General features: G+C 46.7%; 1 protein-coding gene across 2 annotated transcripts in view; it reads right to left on the bottom strand.

The window, feature by feature from the left end:
- Positions 1-17,984, bottom strand: part of PDE4B (phosphodiesterase 4B) — a 325,166-nt gene extending 307,182 nt beyond the window's left edge. Inside the window, exon 1 of one of the 2 annotated variants that reach the window (XM_038752358.1) lies at positions 17,962-17,984. The gene's annotated coding sequence lies outside the window, so the exon portion shown is untranslated. Of the gene's footprint in view, positions 1-17,599; positions 17,619-17,961 lie in introns of those variants that run through there. The other variant, XM_038752359.1, reaches the window with a different exon arrangement.
- Between the last annotated feature and the right edge of the window lie 708 nt (positions 17,985-18,692).

The following is an 18,692-nucleotide window of genomic DNA, read 5'->3' as shown; positions in this document are numbered from 1 at the left end:
TTGCTCCCCCCCCCCACCCCCCCAGGCCTTCCCGTTTTATTTTAGTGGAATTTGTTAAGCGCTTACTATTTATCAGGCACTGTTCTAATGGTCAGGTTGGAAACAATCTCTGTCCCAAGTGGGACTCACAATCTTAATCTCCATTTTATAAGATGGCCTTCTGTCTCCCAGGCCCCTGTTCTATCGCTGTGGTTGTCAACTGAGAGGCTAAAGCACAGAGAGGGTAAGACCTTGACCCAAATCACCCAGTTTCCTTGAAAAGCCGTGATTGAGATGACACCCGCCCCCCCGCCCCAGGACCACTTCAGCCCCTGGTATTCCCCCCTGGGCAAACTCAGCTCTGCCTGTAGACAAGGTTCCTCCAAAGGACTTTCTAAAGGCAAAGATGTAACATCTACCTGGATGCACACTGGCCTAGTGGATAGAGAATGTGTTCTAATCCTGGCTTTGCCACTTGTCTGCTGTGTGACCTTGGGCAAGTCACTTCACTGGGCCTCAGGTCCCTCATCTACAAAATGGGGATTAAGACCCCCATATAGAACGGGGTCTGTGTCCAACCTTGTAATCTACCCTAACGCTTTGAACGGTACCTGGTACACTGTAAGTGCTTACAAATGCTATAAAAACAAAAAACAAACCCATAAATTGCTCCTATTTGGAGGGGTGACTGGAGGTGGGGGGTGCCATAGGGGGAAGGTAATCCCCAAACTGCAGGAACTGTTGCTGTTCCAAACCTGAATGCGAGCCGAACAGCAGACAAGCTGGAGCCCTGCCAGAAGTTTATTTTGTTTTTCCTTTTCACAGACTGCCTGCCTGGGCGGGGGGGGGGGGGAGAAACGCCCCGCCCGCCCTTGTATCGTTAAATATTTGGGACAGCGTGATTTGTGACAGCTTTCACTGTCCTTGCAGGGGAAACGGTATTGGGAAGAAACGCAGGGCGGCCCCGGAGAATGGCTGAAAGGGGAGTCTGACATGAATTTCCAAGGCTCTGAGCCAGGAATGATTTCATTAGGAAGCTGAATCACAACAAAATAATGGCACGTTGGAAAGAGTTTTGTGGGTTTTTTTTTCCCTTAGGAAACACCAACAATTCTTCTTCCTCCGGGGAGAGGCCAGAAAAACCCAGGAGGCAGAAACGTTCCAGAGAGACTGGGTCTTTGGGTAGGGTTTGGCTGGACACACACATTAGGAGGGGGCAGCCTGGGCTCCCCTCCACCCTCCCACCGATTGCTTGCTGACAAAACCCCAGGGTGAAATTACATCTCGTCCAGAAGCCTTCCCAGATTCATCGCCCCTCCCCGCACCAGGCAATAACAACCCCCAAAACTACCTCTTCAGACCTACACACTGCTGCAGCTCTACACCTGAGCAAGCACAACCACTTGTAGCATGTCTACACACGCTGATTTTAATACTACTACTATTAAGTACTAGCTCCTATAGATATCCAATCAATCAATCAATCAATCACATTTATTGAGCGCTTACTGTGTGCAGAGCACTATACTAAGCGCTTGGGAAGTACAAGTTGGCAACACATAGAGACAGTCCCTACCCAACAGTGGGCTCACAGTCTAGAAGGGGAGACAGAGAACAAAACAAAACATATTAACAAAATAAAATAAATAGAATAGATATGTACAAGTAAAATAAATAAATAAATAGAGTAATAAATACGTACAAACATATATACAGGTGCTGTGGGGAAGGGAAGGAGGCAAGGCGGAGGGGATGGAGATGGGGAGGAAGGGGAGAGGAAGGAGGGGGCTCAGTCTGGGCTCCAGATTTAGAGCAGAGCTTAGAACAGTGCTTTGCACATAGTAAGCACTTAACAAATACCATCATTATTATCATTATTATAGCCACTTCTTCCCCTTCTCTAAATGGATTCCGCTGCACTGTTCCATGCCCTTAGAACCATGTTATGCATTCATTCATTCAATCATATTTATTGAGCAGTTACTGTGTGCAGAGCACTGTACTAAGCACTTGGGTGAGTACAATATAACAATAAACACACATTCCCTGACTGTAACGAGCTCACATAGCAGCTCATTCAAGCATCGTGATCTAGTGGATAGAGCACGGGCTGAGGAGTCAGGAGGGTCTGGGTTCAAATCCCAGCTCTGCCATTTGACTTCTGATTCCTAGGCCTGTGCTCTGTGCACCGGGCTACGTCGCTTCTCTGTCACTGTTCTCTTCTTCCTTTCAATCCAGGATTTAAAATTGAAAAAAAAAAAAAGCTTTCCTCCTTTTTCAGGCTTCAAAGCCTGCTGGAAATGGTGGTGTGAGTGGGGAAGGGGCTGGCTGGTGAGTTCTCTTGACTGTAAGCTCCTTGTGGGCAGGGATCGTATCTGCCAACTCTGTCATGGCCTAGTGGATAGAACACGAACCTGGGAGTCAGAAAGACCCGGGTTCTAATCCCGGCTCAGCCACTTGTTTGCTGAGTGACCTTGGGCGAGACACTTCACCTCTCTGTGCCTCAATTCCCTTCTCTAAAAAACGGGTATTAAGACTGTGAGCCCCGTGTGAGATGGGGAATGTATCCAACCCGATTGTCTTGTATCCAACCCAGTGCTTTGTACAGTGCCTGGCACATAGTAAGTGCTTAACAAATACCACAATTATTATTATTACTCTCCCAAACACTTAGTACAGTGCTCTGCACACAGCAAGAGCTCAAAAGTGCCACGATTGATTGCCAGCCCTCCTCTCCAAGATCCGCTGGGGATTCAGGTCAAAGAACGTGACCTCTCTGAGGCTTAGCTTGTCCATCTGTCCAGGGATAACGCTCATCCTGCTTGCCAACAGTGCGGACGGACCCATGTGGCTCAGATCTGACAAAGGTTTTCACTCGGCAGGAGGGATGGGTCTTGTCAGGAAGCAAGCTGTAGTGGACTTGTCCTCCACTGAACTAGAAGCTGGGGCTGCTGCCACTTCCACACCTCCCTGCCGTGCTCAGAAACGAGATCCTGGAACTTTAATTCATTCATTCAATTGCATTTATTGCACACTTACTGTGTGCAGAGCACTGTAAGCACTTGGGAGAGTAAAACAGAAAAGTAAACAGACACAATCCCCCGTGAGAATGTTTTCGAGCTTCTAAAACAGGGGCTCAGACCATCCCACCTTGCTATCGCTTGTTTTGGTGAATTTTTTTCTCCACCTTTACTTGATCCTCCCCTACTTTGAGAAGCAGCATGGCCTAGTGGTTAGATTCTGGTCCAGGGTTCTAATCCTGGCTCTGCCTCTTGTCTGCTGTGTAATCTTAGGCAAATCACTTCACTCCTCTGTGCCTCATTTCCCTTATCTGTAAAATGGGGACGAAGACTGTGACCCACATGTTGGACTTGTACTGTGTCCAATCTGATTAGCTTGTATCTACCCCAGTGCTTAGTACAATGTGTGGCACCATAGTCAGCACTTAAATACCATAAAAAAAGTTTAGTCATCAATCTGCACACAGCAAACTGTAAGCTCCTTGAGGGTAGGGATCACATCTACCAACTCTCATCCCCTTTCCCAAGTTTTAGTACCATGCTCTGCTTAAGTTGGTGCTCAAATTGAAACTCCTTTTTTAATGGTATTTGTTAAGTTCTTACTATGTACATGACACTGTACTGAGCGCTGAGGTAGATATAAGATCATCAGGCTGGACACAGTCCTTGTCCCTCATGGGGATCACAATCTTCATCCCCATTTTACAGATGAGGTAACCGAGGCCCAGAGAAGTGAAGTGGCTTGCCCAAGGTCACCCAGCAGACAAGTGGCAGAGCTGTGATTAGAACCCAAGTCCTCTGACTCCCGGGCCCGCGCTCTAACCACTAGGCCTTGCTGCTTTTCCATCCTAAACGCCCCAAATCCATCAGACCACAGCTCTCCTCATATTCAAACCCCTCCTCAAACCCCACTCCCTCCGAGAAGCCATCCCCACTTAATCCCAAATCCCCATCCCTAGTGCTCATACATGTATTCACATTCCCCTCAGCACCTGTGTTTAGATATCTGGTTAATTATTTATACCATTCCGGGTGTAAAGGCCTTCATGTCTGATTTTCCTGTTTCAGCGTGGAATCTGTGTTGGACTTGGAATAGCCTCACTTCTTTGTGTCGTACTTTCCCAAGCACTTACTAGAGTGTCCTGTTCTCAGTAGGCATTCAAAACAGTGCTCAGCACTTAGAACAGTGCTTTGCACATAGTAAGCACTTAATAAATGCCATCATAATTAAACCTTGCCTGACTGTGAGTTCAGGAGGATTGTGGGGAGGGGCAGGGCAGGGATTTGGAGGAAGGGTACAGGAGAAGCAGTTTGGGAATGATAAGTAGGCTTCAAGGAGTTATTGGGACAGAAAGCAGTGTGATCAAGTGGAAAGAACACGGGACTGAGAGGCAGAGGACGTGGGTTTTAATCCTGCCTCTTCCACTAGCCCGTTGGGTGATGTTGGGCAAGTCACTCAATGTCTCTGGGCCTCAGTTTCCTAATCTGTAAAATGGAAATTCAACCCCTGTTCTCCTTTCTATTTAGACAATCAGTCGGTCAGACTGCATCCAACCTGATTATCTTCTATCTAACCCAGCGCTCACTACAGAGCTTGGAACATAGTCAGCACTTAAATATCACACTCATTATTATTATTACTACTAGGAAGGCCCAATTTGGGGTTTTTCAGCCCCAAATGGACACCTGGGAAGAGGGAAACAGAGAGGCTCCAAGTCTCCCTCCCTCTCCCCGCCGAAAAAAGGCAATTTTGTGGGTGAAAATTAGAAGCCATAGGCATAAGAGTCCCAGTTTCCCTTATGGAATTAGCATCTATGTCTCTGAATCTGACCTGACGGACATTCACCACAGAACCCAGTTAAAGCCACCCTCCTTAAGATGTGGCACCAGGCTCTCAAAACACCCAGGGTGTTGCCCCCGCTGAATTCCCCTTGAAGATCTGAGCTTTCTTCCCTCTGAGCATCTCCAGGGATAAGTCAACACCCCCCACCAGGCCAATGCCACCAACTGGGAAGTCAACTGGCTAATTAGTAGCCAATTTTGCTCTCCTTCCTGCTTGGGCAGGAGCCAAGAGCCAAGGGTGGAGGGGAAGGTAGAGTGGTGTATGCAGCTGGGGGTGGGGAAATGGGCATGATAGGCACTCAATAAATGCCAGTGATGCTGATGGGAAATGCTAACCAGATTTGCTTTCCTTTGCCTGTCAACCAGTCCATGCAAGAGAGAAAACAAACGCGTCCTCAGGCCAGAGGGGAGAGGGAGGCCACCTGAATAGATACTCCAGACTGTAAGATCGTTATGGATTGTACTCTCCCAAGCTCTTAGTACTGTGCTCTGCACATAGTAAGCACTCAATAAATACCACTGATTGGTCAACATGACTCAGAGGAGTCTCTCAAAGAGGATGTAAACCTAAGATGTTGGCAGAAACATTCGGGTTTGTATGGCTGGTGTAATGGTAATCAAAGAGACCTGAGAAAGGGCGGTAAATTTATTCCTACAGCGTTCGCCTTCCCCACTACTAAATTTTCCAGGATCCAGTAATACCGTATTTTCCAGAATCCCCTGGAACATTGGCACTTCCTGAAATCAATCACATTTGAGTACTTACTGTGTGCTGAGCACTGTACTAAGCACTTGGAAGAGTACAGTATAACAGAATTGGTAGACAAGATCCCTGCCCACAACAAGTTTACAGTCTGAAGGAGAAGGAATGAGATGGAACCAGCCAAATAGCAAGTGGGCTTGAGATTTTAAATTCGGGAGACTCCCTCTCTCTTCCTCCCTCCTTCCCTCCCTCTCGCTGTCCTCCTTCCAGGCAGTGAACCTGGAGTTCAGGTCCAAGAAAGTCTGTGTGCTTATTCAATTTTGTGTGTTTATGAAAACATCTATTTACTGCAGCTTGTATAACTAGAGTTGGAAAAATATTTATATCTGGCCGGCCTTTCTAATAATCATAACAATAATAATAATGATAATAATAACAAATTGTGGCATTTGTTAAAGGCTTACTATGGTCTAAGTATGTACTAAGTGTTGGAGTAGATACAATTTAATCAGCTCAGACACAGTCCCTGACCCAGTTGGAGCTCATAGTGTAAGAGGGAAGGAGAATTTTACAGATGAGGAAACTGAGAAGTGAAGTGACTTGCCCGGTGTCACCCAACAGGCTAGGAAAAGAGCAAGCATTAGAATCAGTCAGTTGTATTATTGAGCGCTTACTGTGTGGAGAGCACTATCTTATGCACTTGGAAGAGTACAATATAAGCGAGTTGGTAGACACGGTCCCTGTCCACCATAAAGTTCCCACCTAAAGGGGTTTTATTTTAGAACCCAGGTCCTCTGAGTCCCTGGCCATCTAATTTTGGTCAGGCCACACGGCTTTTTGCCTTTCTTCTCCCTTTGTATTAAAACTAAATTCCTGGGTCTTAAGAATTCTGCAGTAGCTTGGGAATGGCTGAAGGAATCATGGACTTTTCCCTGGCTCTTCTACCCCACTGATTAGCCATGCAATCCTGTGGAGAGGAACCTGGATAATAATAATATTAATTATAATGGCATTTATTAAGGGCTTACTATGTGCAAAGCACTGTTCTAAGTGGTGGGGAGGTTACAAGGTGATCAGGTTGTCCCACGGGGGGCCTCACAGTCTTAATCCCCATTTAACAGATGAAGTAATTGAGGCCCAGAGAAGTTAAGTGACTTGCCCAAAGTCACACAGCTGACAATTGGCAGAGCTGGGATTTGAACCCATGACCTCTGACTCCAAAGCCCATGCTCTTTCCACTGAGCCATGCTGCTTCTCCTGAGCAGGATGGATCTGAGATGGATCTGAATCATCTTAAAGAGTTTGGAATAATGATAATAATAATAATAATGGTATTTGTTAAGTGATTTACTGAGCCCCCCAAAAAACTATGAAGAGCTACGTCGAGATCAACCCAGGGAAGCAGTGTGGCCTAGTGGCTAGTGCACAGGCCTGGGAGCCAAGAAGGACTTAGGTTCTAATCCTGACTCCCACCCATTGTCTGCTGCGTTACCCTGGGCAAGTCAGTTCATTTCTTTGGGCCTCAGTTACCTCATCTGTAAATGGTAGTTAAGACCATGAGCCCCATGAGGGGCACGGACTGTGTCCAACCTAACTAGCCTGTATCTACCTAGTGCTTAGTACAGTGCCTGGCACAGAGCAAGCGCTTACCAAATACCATTAAAAAAACCAGGCCCAGCTAATGGAACTCGGAGCAACCCTGATACAGACAACTCAGACCAAACTACGACAATGGACTGAACTTTAAAAAAGGACAACGTGCATGCACAATACCAGAAACTAGCCAAGAAGATATTATTAATAATTATAATACTTGTGGCATTTCTTAAACATTTTCTATGTGCCAAACACTGTACTAAGCACTGGGGAAGATGCAAGATAATCAGGTCCCACATAGGGCTCACATTCTATGTAGGAGGGAGCACAGGTATTTTTTTTTTAAATGGTGTTTCTTAAGTGCTTATTATGTGCAAAGCACTGTTCTAAGTGCTGGGGAGGTTACAAGGTGATCAGATTGTCCCACGGGGGGGCTCACAGTTTTAATCCCCATTTTACAGATGAGGTAACTGAGGCCCAGAGAAGTTAAGTGACTTGCCCAAAGTCACACAGCAGACAATTGGTGGAGCCGGCATTTGAACCCATCTTCTAGACTGTGAGCCGGCTGTTGGGTAGGGACTGTTTCTATATGTTGCCAACTTGTACTTCCCAAGCGCTTAGTACAGTGCTCTGCACACTGTAAGCGCTCAATAAATACGATTGAATGAATGAATGAATGAATGACCTCTGACTCCAAATCCCGGGCTCTTTCCACTGAGCCACGCTGCTTCTCTTTTTGAATCCCCATTTTGCTGATGAGGGAACTGAGGCACAGAGAAGTGAAGTGACTTGTCCAAGGTCACACAGCAGGCAAGTGTCAGAGCTGGAATTAGAACCCAGGTCCTCTGACTCTCAGCCCGTGCTCTTTCCTGTTGGCCACACTGCTTCTTGGAGAAAAAGTGCAGTGAAAATATCAATATCCGTGGGGCACAGGGCACCACTCCTTGAACAGTATGTGCTCTGTTAACTAAATGATCTAAGAGATTCGCACAAGAACTGGAAGGGTATCCACAGCAAGAGGACCGGCTGAAATTAGAGCAGGAAAAGCACTTAGTTGCCCTCTTTGCACAATGCCACTCTGAAGGGTGTTTGAGGTTATCCACCTCACGGTTACACAAAACTGCTTCTACCAAAATTAATTCATTTCTGAGAATAACATTTCCATTTCATACGCTGCCAATAAGGATCCCGAACATGGAAATGAAAGCTAAGTCGAACCAAAACAGACTTCACCCCGGAATCCCAAGCTAGAAACCAAGGCACCCTGCAACATCTATTGCCCAAAAGCAGGTGCTCGTTAGTGTATGTTGTTGAGTAACGATCACAGGATGGAAAAATTCAAACTCCACAGTCGGGAATGTTACCTACCCCTCTTAATGGTCTGTTTATTGTTCATTCAATCATATTTATTGAGTGCTTACTGTGTGCAGAGCACTATACTAAGCGCTTGGGAAGTACAAGTTGGCAACATATAGAGACGGTCCCTACCCAACAATGGGCTATTCTCCCAAGCGCTTAGTACAGTGCTTTGCACACAGTAGGCACTCTATAAGTATGATTGAATGAATGAATATTAATAATAATAACCGTGGCATTTATTAAGCGCTTACTATGTCTCAAGCACTGGAGTAGATACAAGGTAATTAGGTTGGACACAGTCCCTGTCCCACATGGGGCTCCCAGAGCTTAGAACAGTGCTTGGAAAATAGTAAGTGCTTAACAAATACCATCATTATTATTAATCTCCATTCAACAGATGAAGTAACTGAGGCACAGAGAAGTGAAATGACTTTCCCATGGTCACAAGACACATGGCAGAGATGGGATTAGAACCCAGGGAGTCAGAGGAATCCCAGACCCATGCCTTTCCACTAGACCATGCTGCTTCCCTTACACAGAGCCAGGGTAGTGCACAAAGTACATGCTCAATAGACAGGAATAATAATAATGATGGTATTTGTTAAGCACTTACTATGTGCCAAGCACTGTTCTAAGCACTGGGGGAGATACAAGGTAATCAGGTTGTCCCATGTGGGGCTCACAGTCTTTAACCCCATTTTACAGATTAGGTAATTGAGGCACCTCAGTTACCCATTTTACAGATGAGGTAACTGAGGTACAGAGAAGTTGAGTAACTTGCACAAAGTGATAATAACATAACAATAATAATAATAATAATGGCATTTATTAAGCACTTACTATGTGCAAAGCACTGTTCTAAGCGCTGGGGGGGGTTACAAGCTGATCAGGTTGTCCCACAGGGTGCTCACAGTCATTATCCCCATTTTTCTGATGAGGTCACTAAGGCACAGAGAAGTTAAGTGATTTGCCCAAAGTCACACAGCTGACAACTGGAGGAGCCGGAATTTGAACCCATGACCTCTGACTCCAAAGCCCGTGCTCTTTCCACTGAGCCATGCTGCTTCTCATGGTGATGGGTGGTGATGATGAAGAATGACTCCATGGTTTCTTGGGAGTAGACACAAGATTGGTATCTAAGAGAAACAGTCTGCCTCAAGGATCAACCGGGCATAACTGATCTTGTCCAGAGAACTCATTTACTTCACCCCCATCACCAGGGACCACAGGAAAGGGGCGAGGGGGCTCCCATCACACAGCAGATACGTGGCAGAGTGGGGATGAGATCCAGTCTTTCCACTAAGCCAAATGTTTAGTTCAGATGAGATCGGGGCCTCTGATCTTTGTACATATTTATTACTCTATTTTATTAATAATGTGTATATAGCTATAATTCTATTTATTCTGATGGTATTGACACTTGTCTACTTGTTTTTTGTCATCTGTCTCCCCCTTCTAGACTGTGAGCCCGTTGTTGGGTAGGGACTGTCTCTATATGTTGCCGATTTGTACTTCCCAAGCGCTCTACCCACAATAAGCGCTCAATAAATATGATTGAATGAATGAATGAATGACAGACAGCACACAGCTCAATCACAGGGGCAGAGAGAAAGCAAAGGGATTTCAGGTCAGACATTCAGAGAGCAAATTAGCATAGCTTTAGGAAACGGGGTTGGGGGGGAAGGAGTAGAAGGGAAGATCGATTGATTGGAAGATAATGATCTCCAAGTGTTCGATTGAAATAAAGACTGGGAAGTCTAGAAACTCCTATGTGAATCTATACACAAGGTATAAAACATGGTGTACACTTAGAACAGTGCTTTGCACACAATAAGCGCTTAACAAATGCCATTATAATAATGATAATAATAATAATAATTTTGGTATTTGTTAAGCGCTTACTATGTGTTAAGCACTCTTCTAAGCGCTGGGGGGAATACAAGGAGATGAAGTTGTCCCATGTGGGGCTCACAGTCTTAATCCCCATTTTACAGATGAGGGAACTGAGGCACAGAGAAGTTAAGTGACTTGCCCAAGGTCACACAGCAGACATGTGGGGGAGGCGGCATTCAAACCCATGACCTCTGACTCCCAAGCCTGTGCTCTTTCCACTGAGCCATGCTGCTTCTCATTATTATTATTATTGTTATAAAAGATACAATACAAAAGGCTTTGCCTTCTTTTTGAGCCACTGGCTACTCCTGGGAATAGATTTGGGAAGCAGCATGGCTCAGTGGAAAAAGCACAGGCTTCGGAGTCAGAGGTCATGGGTTCTAATCCCGACTCTGCCACTAGTCAGCCATGTGACTTTGGGCAGGTCACCTAACTTCTCTGTGCCTCAGTTACCTCATCTGTAAAATGGGGATTAAAGACTGTGAGCCCCACTTAGGACAACCTGATTACCTTGTATCTCCTCCGGCACTTAGAACAGTGCTTGGCACATAGTAAGCATTTAACAAATACCCTCAGTATTATTATTATTATTATTATTTTGGGCGATCGGAGATGTGTGATCACGTATATCATCAACACCAGGATCGACTAGGCCTACTGAGGCCACAGCGGGCAACTAAGGCAGACAGGAGAGTACAACACAAGCCACACACCTTCCCAGGAGTGTGGCCCAGGCCCGAAAGCTAGGAAACCTGCCCACTGATCCTGGCTCTGCCATTTTCCTGCAGTGTGGCCTGGGGCAAGTCTCTTAACTTCTCTAGACCTCGGTTTCTTCATCTGTAGAAAAAAATGGGGATTAGCTATCTGGTCTCCCTCCCTCAAAAACTAGGAACTCCAGGGGAGATTGGGACTGTGTCATATCAGCTTAAATTGTATCTACTCTGACACTCAGAACGGCGGTTGGTATATAATAAGCTCTCGATACCACAGTTATTATCACTATTATTAACTCCCTAATAGGGGAGATAGACAAAAATTATTTGCAAATAATGTGAACAGGGGAAAGCATGGGGACCTAACAGTAATCGCTGAGGGCGGGAAATGTGTCTGTTTATTGTTGTATCATACTCTCCCAAGCACTTAGTACAGTGCTGTGCACCCAGTAAGCGCTCAATAAATATGTTGAATGAATGAATTAGAGGAGTCACTCCAATGCATCTAGAGAAAAGAAACCTTTTAGTAATCTGAAATGAACATTCTAGTTCCTGACAGCAGCCAAATGCTCAAATTCAGTGGCACGTCAACCCGAAACCTGTTAGAATGAGTTTCCATAGCGGGAGATGAAAGGAATGGAGAGAGCAACAGGTGAAAACGGCAGTCAGCCAACAAACATGAAGAAAGAATAGTGGCGATTCGCCAAAACTTTCAATCAAGTAGAGATTTGGGTTTTATTTGGATTTTAGTCTGTCTCTCTTCTTAGGGTGGAAGCTCCTTGCTGATAAGGACCATGTCATTTCTTTGTTTTGTATTTCCCAAGGGGGTTAAGCATGGTGCATTACGCTCAATAAATGCTATGACTCCTGCTGTTTTGTTTTTGTCTACAGCACAGACAATCGCCTGCCCCTTTACCAAACAGAAAGGGGTACGATTTTTAACATCATCTTACTGGATCTGGAGCTTGAGTAAAATAGAGCAAAACATCATTGCAAGTCCCATTTGGGCCAGGAACTGTGCCGGTTTATCTTATATCTTCCCTCTAGGCTGTAAGCTTGTTGTGGACAGGGAACATATCTGGTAACTGTTGTATTGTGTCCCCTAAGCGCTTAGTATAGTGCTTGGCACATAGTAAGCACTCAATAAATACCACTGATGGTTGCTGTTCTCCAGCACTCAGCAGAGTACTTGGTACCCAAGAAGTACTTAAGTACCACCATCATTAGCATATATATGCTAATATATATATATATATATATATATATATACCCTGTATATATGTATATATGTTTGTACATATTTATTACTCCATTTATTTATTTATTTTACTTGTACATATCTATTCTATTTATTTTATTTTGTTAATATGTTTTGTTTTGTTCTCTGTCTCCCCCTTCTAGACTGTGAGCCCACTGTTGGGTAGGGACTGTCTCTATATGTTGCCAACTTGTACTTCCCAAGCACTTAGTACAGTGCTCTGCACACAGTAAGCGCTCAATAAATACGATTGATTGATTGATTGACTGGTGGTATTTATTGAGCACTTATTAAGTGCAAAGCACTGCACTAAGCCCCTGGGAGAGTGCAGTATAACAGAGTAGGTAGACAAGATCCTTGCCCACAAGGAACTTACAACCTACAGGTGCTGCAGGGATTCTCTTCATTCAGAACTTTTCCTGCAAATCCTGTCTTCCAACTCTAGGAAATTGTGCAAAATCTCACAGCCACCAGGAGCCTCGCACTTCAGAGGATCAGGAATCCATTCTCTCTGGAACAGTCGTTACTGGTTTCCTCCTCATTTTCAAGCCTCAGTGCTTGGAGGGGAGCGGGAGGAAACGAGGGTCCAGAACAAAGCCAGCGACCAAGAGATTCTTCTGGCAAAGACCACATTAGGCCACCTTGTTACCCCCTTATTCAAACCAACCCTGACCAAAAATGCACAGAAGCTCTGAGACGCAGTGCCCTCGGGAGCTTAGGAAACGTTTTAAAATAATGGAAGTCTTGCTTTTTATTGAGCACTTTCCATGTGCAAAGCGCTGTAGTAAAAGCTTGGGAAAGGACAATAGGGCTGGTAGACATGAAGCAGCATGGCTCAGTGGGAAGAGCCCGGGTTTTGGAGTCAGAGGTCACAGGTTCAAATCCCGGCTCCGCCAATTGTCAGCTGTGTGACTTGGGCAAGTCATCATCAATAGTATTTATTGAGCGCTTACTACGTGCAGAGCACTGTACTAAGTGCTTGGAAAGTACAAATTGGCAACATATAGAGACAGTCCCTACCCAACAGTGGGCTCACAGTCTAAAAGGGGAGACAGAGAACAAAACCAAACATACTAACAAAATAAAATAAATAGGATAGATATGTACAAGTAGAATAAATAAATAGAGTAATAAATATGTACAAACATATATACATATATACAGGTGCTGTGGGGACGGGAAGGAGGTAAGATGGGGGGGGATGGAGAGGGGGATGAGGGGGAGAGGAAGGAAGGGGCACTTCACTTCTCTGGGCCTCAGTTACCTTATCTGTCAAATTGGGATTAAGACTCTGAGCTCCACGTGGGACAACCTGATCACCTTGTAACCTCCCCAGCACTTAGAACAGTGCTTTTCACATAGTAAGCGCTTAATAAATGCCAACATTATTATTATTATTATTACCCCCACCCTCGAGAACTTTGCAATCTAGTGGGGACGAGACTACAATAAATTCCTGACAGGGTAAGCCACAGAGTATAAGGACATGCACAGAAGAACCAGGCAGTGGGGTATCAAAGTATTAAGTGTTCGCTATGTACTAAGCACTGAAGAAGATGCACGATAATCAGGTCAGAGAAAATCTCTGACCCATAGCAGCCTCACAGTCGAAGAGGGAGGAAGAACAGGCATTTTAATCTTGTCCTGAGGTCCAGAGAGGCCAAATTATTGCCCAAGGTTACCCACAACATGCCAGTAGCACAGCTGGCTCCCAGGACATGCCCTTTCCACTAGGCCAGGATACCTTGGTCAGAATTGTTTCTTGGTGTGTGTTACGCATGCGCATGTGTGTGTGTGTGTGTGTGTGTGTGTTTTAAGTGAATTAGGAAAAATCAAGGCGACTCTTTTGCACATTAGTTGTTCATGAGTCACATGGGCGGAAAGGGAAGGAATAAACAGTTCCTACAGTTCCGTCTGTTTTGTTCTGTCCAGGGGAGATGAGGGCAAACCCACCCTTCAGGGCCAGAACCAAGTGCTACAGGTTCAGAGGGGTATTTGCTCTCCTGGGAATCACACTGCAGGATGAGGAGCATCTATAAGCAAGTGGGATTCCGAGTCTTCTTGGGCAAAGAAGGAGGGTTGGTCAGAGATGGTGAGGGGGCAGGAATCCTTGACCTAAGAGGGCAGTGGCCACTTCCTGTTACTGGGTGAACTCTCCCTTGTCTCCTCTCTGCCTTTCATAATAGAGCTCCCTTTGAGGTGAATGAGCAGCCTTTTTTTTCTTTTTTCATTAAGACCAACAGTACAAAAATTAGCTTTCAACAAAAAGGAAAAAAAAAATTGGCCAGGTTTCCTTGGTGGTGGTGGTGGGGGGGGGGGGGGGGGGGGGGGGGGGGGGGGGGGGGGGGGGCGGGGGGAGGCAAATCTGGGCTAAAAACAAAATAATGAAAAGTTATTTGGCATTAGGATTGTGCCCTTGCAGCTCAGAAGTGGCCAACGACTAGAACCACAGAAACAATGTGGCGGGTACCGTGACCAGCACAGTATTTATGTTCAACACTCCAGCCTATGGGATGAAGATTACTCAGAGCACAGCGCCGAACCACCCAACTCATTGGATAACAAAGCTCAATTGTATTCCCTGACCCTCTCCTCTCTGTGTCTCACATACACCTATACTCATAAAGTCGGGGGTTACTGAAAGGGGGTCGGGGGAAATGCACTCCAAAGGAGCTGAAAAGCAGCACCTGGAGTCCGCACTCCTGACAGAAAGCCATCGATTAATTGTATATATTGAGTGCTACGGTGTGCAGACTACTGTGCTAAGCACTTGGGAGAGCACAGGATGACAGAGTTGGGACACCCATTCACTGTCCACAATGAGCAAAGCAGGCTTGGGGTGCAGAAGGGGGAGATTACCAGAAACAATAACCAGAAAGCAGACAGGTATGACCACCATCAAAACAATAATAATAATAATAATAATAATGGTATTTATTAAGCACTTACTATGTGCAGAGTACTGTTCTAAGCTGCTGGGGGGGGGGGGGGGCGGGGTTTACAAAGTGATGAGGTTGTCCCACGTGGGGCCTCACAGTCTTCATCCCCATTTTACAGATGAGGGAACTGAGGCCCAGAGAAGTAAAGTGACTTGCCCAAAGTCACACAGCTGACAAGTGGCAGAGCCAGGATTCGAACCCATGACCTCGGACTCCAAAGCCCGGGCTCTTTCCACTGAGCCACGCTGCTTCTCAAGCCATGCTGCTTCTCGAGCCACGCATCTTGAGAGCCCCCTGACCCCTTAGGGAGCCCCAGAAAGAGACCAGAATGCCCCCAACCCTCCACTCTGGAAAACCCAAGTGAGACCTTGTCCAAATTTCTCCCTGGTGGAGAGGTCACCTGCTGCTAACCACTTGGTGCTTAGCACAGTGCCCTGCACACAGTAAATGCTTACCAAATAGCACTGTTGTTCACTCAATAAATATCACTGAATGAACAACAGTGCTATTTGGTAAGTGCTTACCATGTGCAGGGCCCTATGCTAAGCGCCGAGGTGGAGACGAGACAGTCAACTGAGATCTGGGTGGGAAGTGCCAGGGTGGGAACCAGCTTGTTGTTGGGGGCTTCCTCTTCCCTGCCCGGGGATGGACACTCCCCACCCCCAGTTTTCCCCTATCTGGTTCCCCTCTGGGGCTTGGGAGCCAGAGGTCATGGGTTCTAATCCTGGATCCACCACTTGTCAGCAGTGTGACTATGGCTAAACCACTTAACTTCTCTGTGCCTCAGTTCCTTCATCTGTAACATGGGGATTAAGACCATGAGCCACATGAGACAACCTGATTATCTTGTATCTAACCCAGTGCTTTACAGCAGCGCTTGGCACACAGTAAGCGCTTCACAAATATTATCATTATTAATTTATTATTATTCCAGGGTGGGTGGCTACTGTTGCCTGGATCTGGGCCAGAAGGGCTGCCTGCCCTGAAGGGACTCATTCATTCATTCATTCATTCATTCATTCATTCATTCATTCATGTTTATTGAGCACTTACTGTGTGCAGAGCACTGTACTAAGCTGTTGGAAAGTACAATTCAGCAACAAATCATTAGTATTATTCATTACTCAATGGTATTTATTGAGCACTTACTGTGTGCAGAACACTGAACTAAGTGCTTGGAAAGTACAATTCAGCAACAAATTCATTAGTATTATTCAATCACATTTACTGAGCGCTTACTCTGTGCAGAACGCTGAACTAAGTTCTTGGAGAGTACAATTCAGCAACAAAATCATTAGTATTATTCATTATTCAATGGTCTTTATTGACTGTCTACTTATTTTTGTTTTTTTGTCCGTCTCCCCCTTCTAGACTGTGAGCCCGTTGTTGGGCAGGGACCATCTCCATCTGCTGCCGATTTGTACTTCCCAAGCGCTTAGTACAGTGCTCTGCACACATTAAGCGCTCAATAAATACGATTAAATGAATAAATGAATGAGTGCTTACTGTGTGCAGAGCACTGTACTGAGCGCTTGGAAAATACAATTCCGCAATAAATTCATTGTTATTGTTCATTATTCTATAGTAGTTATTGAGCGTTTACTGTGTGTAGAGCACTGTACTGAGCGCTTGGAAAGTACAATTCCGCAATAAATTCATTATTATTGTTCATTATTCTATAGTAGTTATTGAGCGTTTACTGTGTGTAGAGCACTGTACCGAGCGCTTGGAAAGTACAATTCAGCAATAAATTCATTACTATTGTTCATTATTCAATAGTAGTTATTGAGCGTTTACTGTGTGTAGAGCACTGTACTGAGCGCTTGGAAAGTACAGTTCAGCAATAAATTCATTACTATTGTTCATTATTCTATAGTAGTTATTGAGCGTTTACTGTGTGTAGAGCACTGTACTGAGCGCTTGGAAAGTACAGTTCAGCAACAAATTCATTAGTATTATTCATTAGGCCACCGTGTGGGCAGAGCACTGTGCTAAGCGCTTGGAAAGTACAATTTGGTCCCAAATAGAGACCACAGAGGGCTCACAGTCTAGAAGACCCCAGGCCAGATTGGGGGGAAGGGGGGATGGACAGGGGGCCAACCCAGACATCCCCTCCTCCAGGGCCCCCTCCTCAAAACGCTCCGGCCCGGAATTGGATGGATTCATCCCTTCCTTCAGTCGTATTTACTGAGCGCTTACTGTGTGCAGTGCACTGGACTAAGCGCTTGGGATGGGCAAGGCGAGTGCGTCCTGCTTGCGGAGAGCCCCCCGGGTGGCCCCTCTCAGTGGCCCCTTACCTTGGCCGGCTTCCTTCTCCCGGTGGGATGGGGGCAGTGGGGGGCAAGGGGGAGGCTCCGGTGGGCAGCCCGGCCAGGGCAAGGTGCCCTAGCCCCTCCGGGCCCGGGCTCAGGGGGGCCGAGGCCTGGGCGGGCGATGGGGAGGCCCCAGGCCCCCAGGCCCCCAGCCCCCAGCCCCCCCTATTGCGCGCAAAAGCCTGGTCCTTCTCCAACCGGGGGCGCGCAGCCCCTCCGGCCTGGGCCAAGGGGGGAACCTGGGCTTCCCCTTGGAAACCCCCTCCCCCCGAGTCTCCATCCCAGCTTGGGGAGCCCCCTCCCCTCCTTCGGCCCCCCCAACCCGGAGCCCACCATGCGCGCTTCACCTGCCATTCAGCCACCGGCTCCTCTCCTCCTCCTCCTCCTCCCTCCATCCATCCTTCCTCCTCCTCCTCCTGCGGCCCCTCCTCCTCCTCCTCCCCATCCCTCCCTCCCCCTCCTCCCGCTGCACAAAGCTGGGCCCAATGCAGCCCGCCCCCCAAGAACCCCCCACCCCCATTGCGGGACCTGGGGTGGAGCCTACAACAGTCCAGGGGTTCTGTCTGAGCCCCAGTGGGGGATGGTGATGATGAAGGTCCTGGGGAAGGGGTGACTGGGACCTGTTCCCCCCCCCCCCCCACCGTCCCCATAAAGGTAGCGAGCCATAGTGATTGGGTCCCCCCCAGAAAAGGGTAGCAAGCCACGGGGACTGTGTCCCCCCTAAAAAGGGTAGCAAGCCATAGGGACTGTGTGTCCCCCTCTCCGCGAAAAGGTAGTGAGCCATAGGGACTGTGTCCCCCTCTCCGCGAAAAGGTAGTGAGCCATAGGGACTGTGTCCCCCCAAAAAGGTAGCAAGCCATAGTGACTGTGTCCCCCTCTCCCCAAAAAGGTAGCGAGTCTTAGTGACTCTGTTCCCCCCGAAAAAAAGTAGCCAGCCACAGGGACTGTGTCCCCGCAAATAGGTAGCAAGTCATAATGACTGTGCCCCCCCCCAAAAAAGGTAGCAAGTCATAATGACTGTATCCCCCCAGAAAGATAGCAAGTCATACTGGCTCTGTCCCCCCCCCCCCCCCAAAAA

This window comes from Tachyglossus aculeatus, chromosome 10 (genome assembly GCF_015852505.1).
Source record: "Tachyglossus aculeatus isolate mTacAcu1 chromosome 10, mTacAcu1.pri, whole genome shotgun sequence".
Classification (NCBI taxonomy): Eukaryota; Metazoa; Chordata; class Mammalia; order Monotremata; family Tachyglossidae; genus Tachyglossus; species Tachyglossus aculeatus.
The sequence above is the reverse complement of the archived record's forward strand: the minus strand, read 5'-3'. Positions and strand labels throughout refer to the sequence as shown.